Here is a 12447-nt window from a genome sequence, read left to right as displayed (position 1 = left end):
TCGCACTGCTGCCCTCAAGCAACTGAGCCCTGGGTGTGGAGGTGCAGACACAAGCCCCATGCCCACATCACAGAGTTATTGTCTGGTCACAAAGGGCTCCTGGGGGGGGGGACAGAAGAGAAGCAGCTCCTCCCCCCACCCTGCGGCTCCATCCCTCCACACTCCCAGGCCTCCAAGTTCCTCCCCTCAACAGACACCAGTCTCTTCTCTGTATCTATGAATCTGAGTTTCTTTTTTTCTTTCAATTCTACATATAAGTAAAACGATATGGTATTTGTCTTTCTCTTATTTTATTTAACATAGTATTCTCAAGGTTGTCCATGTTACCATGACCATGACCATTACATTATTTTTTATGGCTGAATAGTATTGATGTGTGTGATATCTTTATCCATTAACCCCAGTATACATGATTGATTTAAGACTGATATTTTCTTATTGACTTTCTGTGTGGATGACTTTTTCATTGATGTAAACTGTTAAAGTTCTATACTGTGGGGAACCAAATGTTTAATGTTTTTGATGTCACAACCTTTTTTAAATATAAATCTTTTAACTAATTGTTGTAGTTTTAGTTAAACATACTATTTTAGTCTTCACTTTAGCTTTATAAGTGATTTACCCACTACCTCTGTTGTACATACACTGTATGTTGTTTGCCTTTGAGATTTTATTTTTATGTATTTTCTTGTTAATTATGTCATTTCCTTTTAGTTTAAATAAGTCCCTTCAACATTTCTTATAAGGCAGGTTTAGTGTTAATAAAATCCTTTAGTTGTTTATTTAGATAATTCTTAATCTCCCTATTAACTCTGAATGACAACCTTGCTGGGTAGAGAATTCTTGGTTGCATGTTTTTCTTTTTGCACTCTGGAAAAAAGGCAGGTTGCAGTCAGCAAGCATTTTTTTTCTTGTTTTTAAAAAAATATTTTGTGAGGGCCTGTATGAGGGCCTCATTAGCCAGAGGAACATACTTGCAAACCCCAGATATAGGGGCAGTCAGACCAGATGGAGACAACCAATCAGTGGGGTGCGCATATATTTACTGTGGTGAATTGAAATTCAATTGGTCACCTGTAATGCCCACCAAGCATGACTGTGCAGTTTTCCCTGTGTGTTGGAATCTCATTGGCCCCCTGTGTGTAGGCCAGGCTCAACCACCTCTATAAAGGTTGGTTTGTGAGGCTGATGTGGGGAGTAGTAGTGGTCATTGGGGTAGCTGTTGGGGTAATCATCGGCCTTGTCGGGGTCGTTGTCCAGGGAGTGCCCTTGTCCAGGGAGTGGCCTCGTCAGGGTCGTCATCATTGCCTCTTCATAAGAGATGGCCCCTACCAGTCGGTTTGGTTTTTGATGCTTGGCACGAAATAAAGCTTTGCTTGATTTTCTCTTTGCATCAGTCTCATATCTTTGATCACGGACCCTAACATTGGGGGCTCATCTGGGATCAAATGATAAGAACTGATCCAGCAACAGAATTTCTGGGAAAAGCCTCTGGAGGTAAGATCTTGGGATCCTGTATGTCTGACTGGTTGCGGAGCTCAGGGTACAGCACACCGGGAGGAAGCTGGATGCAGCCATGCTCCCCAGGGCTGGAGTGGATGTGGGGATGCCCCATCCCTCTGCTGGTAGATCGATGCGGGGGGGGGGGGGGGTTCAAGTCCCCTGGGCAGCCAGGGGGTTTGAGTTCTCCTGGATGGTCACCGGGGGGGTTTGAGTCCCCCTGGATGGTCAGGGGGTTCATTTCCCTGGGCGTTCACTGGGGGGTTTGAGTCCCCCTGGATGGTCAGAGGGTTTGTGTCCCCCTAGGAGGTCAGGGGGTTCGAGTTACCCTGGATGGTCAGGAGGTTCTGGTCCCCCTAGGTGGTCACCAGGGGGTTCAAGTTATCCTAGTTGGTCAGGGGGTTTGAGTTCCCCCTAGGCAGTCAGGAGATAAAGTCCCCACCAGTGCCAGGTTCTGGGTAAGGATCACTGGGCCTGCAGTGGTTTTTGCCTTGTTTTTCTGTTGTCCATTGTCTGGTTTGTAGGGGACCAAGAAAGTCCCCACCAGTAGCAGGATCTGGATGGGGATCGCTGGGCCTGTGGTTGTCTTTGCCTTGTTTTTTTGTTGTCTGTTGTGTTGTTTGTTGTATTTGGAGAAATGGGACAAGTGGGGAGTAAGGGACCTGTGACACCCCTAGGTCTTGTTCTCGAACATTTCAAGGATTTTCAAGGTAAAGCCACCCAGTCAGGTGACATGGTTTACCTGGGAAAACTAAAAACACTCTGCCAATTAGAGTGGCCCACTTTCTCCACAAGGTGGCTGCTGGAAGGAACGTTTTCCTAGGCTCAGATCTATTCTACCCTGAGTGAGGTCTTCAATCTACATTGAGGCCAAATACCATACATTGTGGCCTGGCGATATCTGATAGAAGAGCCACTGTCATGGCTCAAGTCCCACCTTCCCCCAGACTTTAATGGGAGGCCTCTGTGCAGCTGCAAGGAGACCCATAAATTTATCTAAAATTAGTACAGTGGGACAAGGTAAGAATGAGTCTCCAGGAGCTTTCCTAGAAAGGCTTATCAAAACCTATAACATGTATAGCCCAATCGACCCTGAGGCACCTGAAAATCAGAGGACAATGAATCTTGCATTTACCAGTCAGTCATCCCCAGATATATGGAGGAAACTTCAGAAAATTGAGGGATTTGAAGGGAAGAATCTGACTGAATTAGTGGGAATAGAAGAAAAGGTGTTTAACAGGGATGCACAAAAGGATGAAAAACAGACGAAAAAACTGGTTAAGGTTTTTGTATTACATGAGGTGGGGGGGAGACAGGTAGGGGATAGTAAATGGAAGGAAAGCCTAAGCACAGAGAAGGCAGGCAGGAAGACTTAGATTCAAATCAGTGCACTTACTGTAAGGAAAAAGGACATTGGGCCAGGGAGTGCCCCTAAAAGGAAGACAGCAGTGCTCGCCATTAGATACTGAAGGGGCCATGGTTTGGAGACCCTCTCCGAACCTCAGGTAAAAATTGAAGTGGAGGGGAAATCAATTGATTTTTTGGTGGACACAGAAGCCCAATTTTCATAATTACTTAAACCTCATGGGGAAAATATCTGGAGAGGAAGTCTGGGTACAAGGAGCAAATGGCACAGAGAGACATAAATGGACAACAGAAATGACTTTAAATTTGACCTCAGGAGTATTAAACATCAATTTTTGGTCCTCCCTAATGCCCCATATAACTTGATGGGAAGAGATCTCCTCCACAAGTTATGAGCTGGCATTCAGTTCTTGGAAGGAGACATGGGTGTAACCCTGAGACAATCCACTGTACAGGTGCTTATGGCAACAGTAGATGAATACCTCCTTTACAAGCCAGTCTCAAAACCAGGGGAGACAAAGCGGGGAGGAGCCTACTCCAAACCCTACAGGTCTAGATTCCCGGGGTCTGGGCAGAAGGGAAGCCCCCTGGTTTGGCCAGGGGACAACCTCCAGTGGTGGTGCAATTAAAGGTGATGGCTATGGCTGTTCACGTTTGGTAATACCCCCTCCCCCAGGGAAGAAAGGAAGGATCAGAAAACACATTAACTGCCTCCGAGGAGATGGGATCCTAGTCCCTTGCAAATCTCCATGGAACACACCTTTGCTGCCCATCAAAAAGGCTGAGACTGGGGAGTACCGACCCATGCAGGACTTGCGGGAATTTAACAAACGGGTTGAAGATATCCACCCGATGGTACCTATATTCTACTCTCCCTCCTGGGCCTGGAAAGATCTGAGTATGCCATCTTAGATCTCAAGAATGCATTTTTCTGCATATTTTTAGCAAGGGAATTTCAGCCCCTTTTTGCTTTTGAGTGGTCCAACCCACAGGAAGGGTTCCAAGGCCAGCTCACCTGGACAAGACTTCCCCAAGGATTCAAGAATTTACCCACCATTTTTGATGAGGCCCTACATGAGGATTTGTGTGAGTACAGAACCACCAACCCGGGAGTCACTCTGTTACAGTGTGTTGATGACTTGCTAATAGCCGCTGAGGACTATGAGTCATGTTTGTGGAGGACGAGAGCTCTCTTACAGACTCTGCAGGAAAAAGGGTATTGGGTGTCAACAAAGAAAGTGCAGCTCTGTCAGAGCCATGCCACTTATCTAGGCTTTGATTTCCATGAAGGAGTGCATTCACTGTCTGAGTCCAGGAAACAGGTGATCTCCCGATACCCCCGCTCCACCACATCCTGACAAGTGAGGGAGTTTCTTGGGAGAGTGGGTTACTGTAGGTTGTGGATACCGCTGTTTGTAGAGATTGCCCAACTTCTCTACGAACTGGCAAAAGGGAGGCTCACTATGATAGAGTGGACAGCTGAGGCCGAAGGAGCATTTTGGGAATTACAAACAGCCTTACTGAGTGCCCCAGCATTGGTCATCCCGGATGTTACCAAGCCCTTCTACTTGTATGTGGATGAAAAAGCAGGGGTGGCCAAAGGAGTTTTGACTCAGACTCTGGGGCCTTGGCAAAGGCCAGGGGCCTATATTAGCAAGAAACTAGATCCAGTAGCAGCTGGATTCCCCCCCCCCCTTGCCTCCACATAATTGCTGCCTCGGCCCTGGTCAACGATGCAAGTAAATTGACTTTGGGTCAAAATCTCATCATAATGACCACACACACTATCAAGGGCCTTCTCCGGACTCCACCAGGCCAATGGATGATGAACGCCCAAGTGACAGGGTATCTGGCCCTCCTCCTCAATGAACCAAGAGTGACCTTCTGGATCCCAGTGGTGCTAAATCCAGCCACGCTGCTGCCAGAGGAGCTGGCTGACCACCCACACGACTGCAGGGAGGTCCTAACCCAAGTCACAGGAATAAGGCCAGATCTCAGAGACATTCCCCTCCTGGAAGCTGAGATGACTTTGTTCACAGATGGGAGTAGCTACATGGCCGATGGAAAGAGGTAGGCGGGGGCTGCGGTGGTTTCTCCTGAGCAGGAACTCTGGACAGCAGCCCTGCCACACAGAACATCAGCACAAAAAGCAGAGCTGATTGCACTCACCAAGGCACTGTAGATGGCCAAAGGTAAAACCACCAACATCTATATGGACAGCAGGTACACCTTTGCTACTCTCCATATACATGGGGCTATTTATAAAGAAAGCAGCCTATTAACAGCAGAAGAAAAAGGAATTAAAAACAGAGGAGAAATATTGGCTCTCCTCCAGGCTATTTGGGACCCAAAAGAGGTGGCTGTTATGCATTGCCTAGGACACCAAAAGGGGACTGATCTGATGTCAAAAGGAAACCAATTAGCAGATCAAGCCACAAAGCAAGCAGCCCAAGAAATAGTACAAGAACTGGTTACACTCCCGTCTCCAGTACTACCAGAGAAACTAAACTATTCAGAAGAAGGTTTAAAGTATTTAAAAAAATGTGTTTAATTGGACTATGAAAGGGACTGGGCTAAGACTAAAGCAGGAAAAATAATTCTTTCTCGAAGACTAGATAAGAAGTTAGTAGACCATATACATCAGGGTACTCATTTGGGGATACGCAAACTCAAGGAACTTATAGACACGCAGTTCCAGGTTTCTAAATTAGGGTGTATGGTTCAGGATGTAGTTGATAGATGTGCTCAATGCCAGGCAGTTAATGTGGGAAGAACTAAAATAGGAAGAGGGAAAAGAGAAAGAGGTAAGGAACCAGGAATTTATTGGGAAATAGATTTTACAGAAATGAAACCCGGAAAAGTATATGTTAGATTTTGTAGATACCTTTTCAGGCAGGGTAGAGGGTTTTTCCGCCAAACATGAGACAGCAGGAGTGGTAGCCAAAAAGCTTCTAGAAGAAATAATTTCTAGATTTGGGCAGCCTCTTGTGATTGGGTCAAACAATGGCCCTGTATTTGTGAGTTCAGTCTCACAGGCATTGGCCAAAGCCATGGGCACTAATTGGAAACTGCATTGTGCCTACTGGCCCCAGAGTTCCAGGCAAGTAGAGAGAATAAACTGGACTCTTAAAGAGACCTTGACAAAACTAATTCTGGAGACTGGTGGTGGATGAGGGGATCTCCTTCCTTTCGCCCTCCTTAGGGCACAATGTACACCCCCATTTAAACAAGGTGACCCCATTTGAAATAATGTTCGGAAGACACACCCCGCCCCCCACTCTGTCCTTGGCTTCAAGAGGCTGCCCTAGCAGAAATGACTGATCCGTCTATACTCCAGTCACTGCAGGCATTACAGTCTGTCTTTAAAAAAAAAAAGCCCATGCAGAGATCTAGACTGCACACACTGGGACAGAGACAGAGGTGGAACCACATCCTCACCAACCTGGGGACTTGATTTGGATATGTTGCTGTCAAATGGGAAACTTGGAGACTCGCTGAAAGGGACCATTTACTGTCATCCTGACCACCCCCATGGCAGTAAAAGTAGAAGGCATTAGGGCCTGGATTCACGCTGGTCATGTCAAATGAGTTGAGGACAAAGACGCCCCCCAGAGATGGAAGCTACAGCTGACGGACCCCCCCTGACTGTGGGTGGACTAAAGCTAAGACTAAAAAAACTGTGAGTTTATTGTTGCTCCTATTGTTACCTGATTATGTAAAGTATAAGAAGGAAATTAGATGAACGGAATTAGGAAAAATGGAAAAGGTTATACAAAGCGGTGAATGGCTAACTCACCAGCCCACTGTGCACTACTGTTACTTTTTAGCCCCTGCATCATAAATGCCCTAATTGTACAAAAGAAAATTAGAGCAATAAAAATGTTAGTCTTACATGCTCAATATAACCCCTTACAACAGGAGAACATAGAACTGGCTGAAAAGTCAAGGATTTGACTAAGTTCCAAGGAAAAGGGGGGAATGTGAGGGCCTGTATGAGGGCCTCATTAGCCAGAGGAACTTACTTGCAAACCCCGGATATAGGGCCGGGCCAGGCCAGATGGAGACATCCAATCAGTGGGGCACGCATATACTTACTGTGGTGAATTGAAATTCAATTGGTCACCTTTTTTGCCCACTGAGCAGGACTGTGCTGTTTTTCCCGTGTGTGGCAATCTCATTAGCCACCTGTGTGTGGGCCAGTCTCAACCACCTCTATAAAGGTTAGTCTGTGAGGCCTGATGGGGGGGAATAGTAGTAGTCGTTGGGGTAGTTGATGGGGTAGTCGTTGACCTCATCGGGGTCGTCGTCCAGGGAGCAGCGTCATCCAGGGAATGGCCTCGTCTGAGGAGCGGCCTTCTTGGGGTTGTTGTCGTCGCCTCTTCATAAGAGATGGCTCCTACCGGTCGGTTTGGTTTTCGATGCTTGGCGTGAAATAAAGCTTTGCTTGACTTTGGCTTTGCATCAGTCTCATTCCTTTGATCATGGACCCTAACAATTTGTTTGGAATAGGGATGAAAGAGAGAGAAACTGAAGCAGACTAAGCAGGGAGCCCAAGGTAGGGCTCGATCCCACAACCCTGAGATCATGACCTGAGCAGAAACCAAAAGTTGGACACTTAACCAATTGTGCTACTGAGGTGCCTTCCTCAGCACTCTGAATATGTCACACTGCTCTCTTCTGGCCTGTGAAACGTGTGCTGAATAATCTGCTGGTAGCCTACTAGGTACATTTCCCTGCACATAATAAACGGCTGTTCTGCTGCTGCTTTTTATCATTAATTTTTGACACTCAAATTATAATGTGGATTGGTATTGGGGTCTTTGAGGTGTATTTTATTTATTATTTGGGGTGTTTTTTATTGTTTTTCTGATTTGAATATCTCAGTGTGGTGTCTTCTTCCCCAGGTTAGGAAAGTTTTCACCCATGATTTTTTCAAATAAGTTTTTTTTTTTTTCAGGTAACAGTATTCATTGTTTTTGCACCACATTCAGTGCTCCATGCAATCTCTCTACTCCCACCTGGTTCCCCCAACCTCCTACCCTCCACCCCTTCAAAACCCTCAGATTGTTTTTCAGAGTCCATAGCCTCTCATGGTTCACTTCCCCATCCAATTTCCCTCAACTCCCTTCTCCTCTCCATATCCCCTTGTCCTCCATGCTATTTGTTATCAAATAAGTTTTCTGCACCTTTCTGTTTCTCCTCTCCCTTTAGGACCTCTTTAATTTGAGTGTTATCCTGCTTGATATCACATTAAGTTTTTTAACTTATCTTTAACATTTTGAATTCATTTTTCTTTTTGCTGCTCTGTTTGGGCAGCTTTGTGTTCCACCACAGAGACTATCTTCTGTTTCATCCGGTCTCAAGCTGAACACCTTTAGTGTAGTTTTCGGTTTAATTACTGTATTCTTCATCCCTGTCATTTCTGGTTGGTTCTTTCACACACTTCCTGTTGCTGGTGAAGCTCTCCCTGTGCTCCTCCATTTTTCCCCCGAGTTCCATGGGCATCTTTATGACTATCAAATTGAGTTCATTACATGTAGATTACCTATCTCCATATCATTAACGTTTTTCTGAAGTTTTGTCTTATTTTCTTATTTGGAACATGTTTCTATTTCCTCATTTTGCTTGACTTCCTGTGTTTTTATATATTTGGCAAAACAACTACTTTTTCCAGTGATGAAAAGTTGCCATGTGTGGGAGATGAACTTTCTCACTTACCCTTGTCCCGGTTCTTAGTTGTCTCCTAAGGGAACTTTGTGATTGTCTAAACTGTCTGATTTATTTCTGATCTATCCTCAAGACCTGTCAGTGTTCCAAGGAGAGGAATCTAATCTAACACTTTGTTTTAGGCTGATTGGAAGTCAGACTCTCAGGCAGAAGCTTTTAAAGTGTGCAAATATATATATAGTCTTGTGGGGTGACAATTGCAATCCCAGTTGGACTCCAGATTGGGAGATCCGGAGGTATCCCTGGTGACAGTTTCAAAAATCAGGGCTCCAGATAAGTGTATAAGCTCCTTTCTGGGTTGTTTCACATACCCTTCCTCTTTTGAGAACACTTCTCTTCCACAATATCTCAGTTAAAATTGTCAGGATTCGAAGCTTATCTCTTGCCTGTTTTGTGGTGGTGGTTGGTCTCCTTATTTGTCCTTTTCTGGGCCTAGCTCTGTTAACTTTTGCTTTATGCATTTTGAGACTGTGTTTGGTGTGGACATGTTCATAGTTGGATCTTCCTGGTAAATCAGACATTTTGTCTTTAGGTAGTCACCACCTTTATTCATAGGAAGGTTTTTGTGCATTAAGTCTGCTTTGGATTCTCTGGGGGAGGGAGTTGTGGAGTGAGAAAGGCTGAAAAAAATAAATATGGGTTTAATCTCCTCAATTCTGCCCTGTGCTCCTTCACTCACACTCATGGGTGTAATCACTAAAGCTGATGCATGTTCCCTCTGCAAGTCATCATGTGTCCTGGTCCACATTTTACTTTGTTGTATTCCATTTTAAATTTATTTTATTTTACTTTTATTTGTATTTTTATGGTCCATATTTTAAATGATATTACTATTCTAAAAAGCATTTAGTTTGTGTTTTCATTGTGAAATATGTGGCCAAATGTGCTGACATGCCCTTCTCCATGCAGCGACCACACAGAGAGAGAGAGAGAGAGAGAAAACAGCTTAGCCTTTCAGCTGTGGGACCCAGCTCCACTGGCACTGTCCCTTTATTCACACACACATGAATATACTTTCACCATCATTGTGTAGTATCTTTCTAGCTTGAGGTGACATCACCACATACATAGGGAGAGAAAACCCAAAACAGCAGGATGATTGTCCCTTGAAAGGATGAAATGAAGCCCACTGCTTGGAAAAGTTCTTCTTTCTTCGAACCATGGGTCTTCCCTGAACATTTTCAGATGCACCAGTTCAACAGCGATTTTGCAATTAATAAATACACACCTGCCCATATGTGAAAATAACAAGCAAATGAATACTTAATTAGAATCAAACAAAAAAGCACTTAATCAGGACATTTCCAAGTTTTTTACTATTCAAATTTAGGCCAACTAAAGCTATTTAAAAGTTACAGGCAGAAACAGGTTTTTTTTTTTTTTAAGATTTTATTTTTATTTATTTATTTGAGAGAGAGAAAGATAGAGAGCGAGCACACAAGCAGCAGGAACAGAGAGAGAGTGAGAAGCAGACTCCCCACTGAGCCAGGAGACTGATGTGGGATGCGATCCCAGAACCCTGGGACCATGACCCGATCCAAAGGCAGACACCCAACCATCTGAGCCACCCAGGCGCCCCATAGGTAGAAACAGTTTTAAGGCAAATTTTCCCTTTATTTCTTTTTAAAATTCAATTTATCTAAATTGAAAAATGAGAACAGTTTACCAACTTATTCCACCTCCCACACTCTTATGAATATGTATTTAGTTTTTAATTTTTTTTTGTCTTTTAATTACATGGAACTTGTTTTATTGATGTTTTATATGAGAATATAGAATATATGGCTTTGCATGGCTGTTTTAAAGGAAATTGCACACACTTATACAATGTAATGTTGATTAGTTTTATTCATATACATCTCAGGAAGAATTATAGGGAAATTATATTGACATTTTCAGTAACTACTATGTAAGCTTAAGAACTATTCTTGAAAGAGAAGCAAAGAATGTCAGTGAATTAATTAGGATCTGCATTCTACTGCAAGAAATAGTAGCTCCAAAACAATTATTTTTTTTTCATTATTACAAGCTTATTTTCCCTTTCACATAAAAGGACAAGGGAGGGCGGTACACGGTGGGACTGGTGGCTCATGATATGATTATAGGAGTCTTTCCAACAATCGTTCTAGCAGCTCAAAACCAAAACCACTCATTTTTGCTATAATTCTCATATGTGTCCTCAACCCACAACTACTATAGAACAGGACTCTAGTAGTAGTAGTAGTTACCTTAAACTGTTATGTTTCATTCCATTGAATGGGTGCAGCACCCATTCTCACGTCTTCTCTCAACCTGCATCAAAGCCGAATGCGCACATACTTTATTCATGCATCAAACACTACTGACACTGCTCTCACGGAAGGAAGGTTGCAGCACCCACCATCTTCAGGGAGTCCCCCCTAAATGCTGCATTGATAGTCATGTGGCTCTGGACAAGATGGAAACAGCTCTGGTTGGGATAAAAGAACAGAGCTCTGAGTCTGGAAGCAGATAAGTACAGTATATGACATTTGTGCTTGCATTTTTTTTTTTTTTAAGGAGAGGAAGGGAGAAAGAGGAAGGGGCAAAGGGAGAGAGAATCTTAAGCAGGCTTCATGCCCAGCTCAGGGCTAGGCATAGGGCTCGCTCTCATAAGCCTGAGATCATAACCTGACCTGAAATCAAGAGTTGGACACTTCACCGACTGAGCCACCTGGGCGCCCCGTGGCTGCACTTTGATATATACATATTACATGTACAGGGAATTGAGGAAAGACAGATATAAGGAAGTTGGCCCGCAAAATTATTTCTATACCCCTAACTATAAGTTTCTTAAAACTGATTTTGTATCAGAAAACAAACACCACTGTAAATAACATTAACATTAGTAACAGCACAATGGAGTAAGATGCAACCTTTGGTATTAGAATCCTTAAGACAATCAGCTGCTTATCTCACAAAATGTTGAGAGATTACAGTTCTTTTTAAACTGGCTTTACTGAAGCTACAAGTATTGCACTGGATCTCATTATAAGGTCTGTCATAAGATGGACGTCTTCATAACTGGTGGATCTGAGGAGGAAGAGGCAGGAGGCCTGGAGGTCTGCTTCAGGGACTTTCCAGTCACATCAGTGCTGCAAAAGGGAAGATTAGGATACAGGTTTCCTGTATGCCATAGAGACTAAGAGAGGGAGAAATAGACTTTCTATGTTGATGGAAATGCAGCAAATTAGTAGAAGTAGTAAATAGACAATAGTAGTAAACATGGTGTAAGGGCCTACTTAGGGGGAGCCATTTTGTTGTTTCTGCAGTAAACTTAGATTGACCCTATGCCTAAACTTAGATTGACCCTGCCCCTCCCAGAGGAACTTACTTGCAAAGCCCAGCTACAGGGTTACACCAGGTTGAGACACCCAATCAGTGGGGCAAGCATATATCTACTAGGGTGAATTGTTAGTCAATTGGCTGCCTGTGTGTGTGACCTAACACGACTATGCAGTGTTCTCTGTGTATTGCAATCTCATTGGCCACCTGTTTATGGCCCGGCTAAACTACCTCTATAAAAGTTAATCTGTGAGGCTGGGAGGAGGGGTCGCCTCTTTGCAAGAGATGGCCCTGACCAGTCAGTTTGATTCTCGATGGTTGGCCTGAAATAAAGCTTTGCTTGACTTTTGCTTTGTATCAGTCTCGCTCCTTTGATTATGGACCCTAACAATGGTGTGAAAACGTGAATGAGATTGGCTGCTATGATTCCCAGAAACCCCTTAGGGGAGCCATACAGCCTGATGCACACAACAGCAACTGTATGTTCAGCTCTGCAGTGTTATCACTCCAGAAGTCAGCCAAAGCAAAAGGAAAATTCAATGCTGGAAGCCT

The 12447-nt window shown here is 44.0% G+C and overlaps 1 long non-coding RNA gene across 1 annotated transcript; it reads right to left on the bottom strand.

Annotated features, from left to right (window-relative positions):
* Positions 1–1085: 1085 nt before the first annotated feature.
* On the bottom strand, positions 1086–12138 carry LOC116571117. The gene is made up of 4 exons (XR_004277715.1): positions 12127–12138; positions 10941–10942; positions 9484–9491; positions 1086–1161 (listed from the first exon to the last, which is right to left on the bottom strand). It is a non-coding gene; the product is annotated as an uncharacterized LOC116571117 (long non-coding RNA).
* Positions 12139–12447: the final 309 nt, after the last annotated feature.

This window comes from Mustela erminea, chromosome 12, assembly GCF_009829155.1.
Source record: "Mustela erminea isolate mMusErm1 chromosome 12, mMusErm1.Pri, whole genome shotgun sequence".
Classification (NCBI taxonomy): domain Eukaryota; kingdom Metazoa; phylum Chordata; class Mammalia; order Carnivora; family Mustelidae; genus Mustela; species Mustela erminea.
The sequence above is the reverse complement of the archived record's forward strand: the minus strand, read 5'-3'. Positions and strand labels throughout refer to the sequence as shown.